The sequence below is a fragment of the Cynocephalus volans genome, chromosome 5 (assembly GCF_027409185.1).
Source record: "Cynocephalus volans isolate mCynVol1 chromosome 5, mCynVol1.pri, whole genome shotgun sequence".
NCBI lineage: Eukaryota > Metazoa > Chordata > Mammalia > Dermoptera > Cynocephalidae > Cynocephalus > Cynocephalus volans.
This window is the reverse complement of record NC_084464.1, coordinates 8,329,050-8,332,524: the sequence shown is the minus strand read 5'-3', so window position 1 is coordinate 8,332,524 and position 3,475 is coordinate 8,329,050. Positions and strand designations below refer to the sequence as shown.

Below are 3,475 nucleotides of genomic sequence, written 5' to 3'. Positions count from 1 at the left end.
CAAAACTGAATCTTTGAATGTTCTCCCCCAACCCCTGCCCCAAAGCTCCACTACATACATCAGTGGCCTCAAATCACTTTTTTCTCACCCCAAACTGAAAACGTCCACCTTTCTCCTTACCCCGCCCCTCTTATCCCCAGCCTCAGTTCTTGCCTTCTGTATCCCTGCAGCCCTTTATGTAGGAGGGATCTTGTCCTCTTGTCAATTTTCCCTGTTTTCAATGTTTGTCTGGGTGGGGGAGAAGGGGAGAGGAAGGTCCACAGAAGGGCGGACAAAGATGTGCTGGGAAGGATAGCCATGATTCTTGGTTTGCTCTGGGCAATGGTTTATTTTGATTTTCAGTTAATATCTGGTGTGGCTATTCATCTTTTGAATTATAAACACGTCGTACTCAGATTACCATCTGATAGTATTTTTACAATAAAGAAAGCTACTTTTTGGTTTGCTTTTGGCAGCTGGCCGATGTGGGGATCCAAACCTTGACCTTGGTGTTACAGGGGGGCTTTAACCACCAAGCTAACTGGCCAACGAGAAAGTTATGTTGGATGGTACTTTAAGGACACTCAAGTGAGGCCCCTCTTAAGGTTGAGCAGCATGAGTCTGAGCGCCTTGGTCCACCGCTCCTCTGTGTTCCAAAGGGTGGTGATGGAGCAGCATTCCCTGCTGCCCCCAGCGTCCTCCAGCAGGCCTTTGCCCACGTGGCTCTTGCAGGGCAGGCAGAGGCCCTGCTCACCCTTCCCAGCCTCTTCCTTGAACTGCTGCATGCCGTCCAGGAAGGCCTGCATGGCATGGTCAAGTCTGTTACTCAAGGACTCACCCCACCCGCATAATAGAACAGGGGCAGCTCAGTGGAGCCATCTGTTAAGGACTTCAGATAGGAGTGGTTTCTACAGGGGACCAGCCTGTACCTCTGAAACGGCAGCCCAGTCACATTGGACAGGGCAAGCAGCAGCAGTGCCGTCTGTCCCCAGGCAGCATTAATCTCATCCCAGTGCACGGGGACAGTGGGGGAGAGGACCCAGTCTAAAGTTACTGATGACGCCCAAGGGGCCCTCCTCCCAGGTCTTAAACGTGGCATTGAAGATGTTGGTTTTCTTCAGCCAGTGCAGCTGCCCACGGGCGTGGCGCAGCTGGTTCTCCACGCTCCTCAGCTCATCCTACAGTCCCAGCTGTTGCCACTCCAGTGCCCTGCAGTCCCTCTGGACCCACCGCTCCCACTGCTGCAGCTCTGCAGTCTCGGCCTGGGCTGCCTGCAGCTCCGCAGCCGCCCTTGCAAGGTTCACGTCCACGTCCTCCAGCTCGTGGGCCAGCTTTGCCTCCTCCCGTTCCAGGTCCCCCAGCTCTGTCTGCAGCTCCTCCTGCCCCACCTGCTCGCTGGTGTCCAGGCAGTGCCTGTAGTCCTGGCTCTCGAGCTGTTTCAGACTCCGGGTTATCCGACGGAATAATGCCCCTTTCTCTGATCATGAAGAATTTTCCAATCTGGGGTTTGTCTTTTAAGCTTTGGACATTATTCTTGGTTTGTTTTGACCAGGAAAAGTCAGTCTTTTCCTCTGTGGCATCTGGCTCTCCACTCATTCAAAAGTAGTTCCTATTTCAAGATTAGGGCAATAAGAACTATCGGGGCTTTGTGTCTCTACATATAGTCTTTGATTTTTCTGTCATTTTCCTCTTACTGGAAACATAAAATGAAAATTAATCAGTTCCTTCTCATGTTATGTGGCCAGATACAAAAGACCACATAACTGTACTGATAGGAACAATCCACGATAGGTCAATTCTCACACACAGAAAATGGAGTGGTTGTCAGGGACTAGGAGAGGCGGGATGGGGAGCGACAGCTTAATGGCTGCCGAGCTGATGAAGCTGTTCTCTCACTAGACAGAGGTGAGGGCTGCAGCACATGAGAAATGTACTTCATGCCACTGAATTGTAATTTTGAAAACATTAAAACACTTTATTTTATACAAGGGATATAAGTGAAGAGAAAAGATGATAAAATTTGGGAGATGCAGGACAAAGACAAAAACGAGGACAAGCACGGTGGCAGGGAAGGGGAAGGACAGCTCTGGAGTGGGGACTGGTGAGGGTGTTTGTGGGAGCTCTGGAGCCGGGGCTCCCCTGGGTGCTGGTGTTTCTTCCACTACTTTTGTTTCAGGGGTGGTTAGGTGAGCTTGCTCTGGCTCTGTCTAGCTCTTGCTCTTGCTCGGGCTCGGGCTCTAGATCTTCCTCTGGCTCTGGCTCAGGATCTTGCTCGTGCTCGGCCTCGGCCTCGGGCTCGGGCTCGGGCTCAGGATCTTGCTTTCGCTCTGGCTCTGGCAGTGGTCGTGGAGCTGGAGCTGAAGATGGCCTTAGCTCTTGGGACAGTTGTTCAGCCTGGGCAGAAGCTGGAAGTGGAGTGACAACAATTGAAAATATCAACATGAGTTTCTATGTCTCTTCCAATGACAGTCTTTCTGAGAAGCCCAAGTCCAGAGACCCAGCCTCAGGCAGTCTCCCCACACTGCAGGACACTGCATGATTGTTCTGAGTACTCAGTGCCCCTGTCCCCAGCCTGCTTCTGGAAACTCTGCTCTGTGTGGCCCAGCCCAGCCCCCTCCCCAAACCCTCACAGGCACCCACCCTCTTCCTCCTCACCCTCAGTCTCTGCCTCACTGGGCTCCAGGTGCTCCAGCTTCTCCAGCTGCGCCAGAAGAAGATCAGCCTTACGCTCCGCCTCTGAACCCGGCATATTGACACGGACATGGGCCAGCAGAGACTTCAAAGCATGGAATTCAGGAGGCTCGTGGAAGTCAATGGAATAGAATTCCAGCCAGATCTCTAGGATGGAGGACATGGCACTGGGGGAGAAAGGTGGGCAGCAGCATCAGAGGCCTGGCCTATCCCTCTATGCTGCCCTCTCAGGGCTCCCCCGAGTGAGCTGCAGTCTTGTACCCTGTGCCCCTGCCTGACCATAGACCAGCCCCTCCAATGTCCACCCCCAGTATGGCAGCCCCGGCAGAGATGGTCCTGGAAACCAAGGAGGGGCTGGCAAAAGCCTCTGTGGGGGGAGCCTTCAATCACTGGTGTGACCACCTTTCCCTTCTTCAGGGAAACCTGACACCCTCCTCTGTCTGGGTCCCTGCCCCGTCCCTATTGGAATGACCTGTCCATCAGGGCAGGAGGGTGCTGTCTGCTCTGGGCATTACTCGCTGGCACACAGGAGGTGTCCAGGAATATCTGATGAATGAGGAAACAGAGGGAGGCTCTGCTCCCCTGGCCTTCCCAGGGCCCTTGGAAAACCCCAAACTTGAGGTGACACGTGGATGTGCTGCCCAACTGTCCCCATCCAAATCTGCATCTCCTCTTCCCACTGACACTGAGCTCTTGACCCTGACCACACTCTGCACCACCAGCACCAGCTGAGCATCCGCATGGGTGAGCATCCCCGAGTGTGAGCGGGATGCTCTGCACACCAGCTCTGGCTCAGCACGGGCTC

At 53.8% G+C, this 3,475-nt stretch overlaps 1 pseudogene; it reads right to left on the bottom strand.

Moving 5' to 3' along the window:
- Nucleotides 1-590: 590 nt before the first annotated feature.
- Nucleotides 591-1,403, bottom strand: LOC134377721 (beclin-2-like; annotated as a pseudogene).
- Between the last annotated feature and the right edge of the window lie 2,072 nt (nt 1,404-3,475).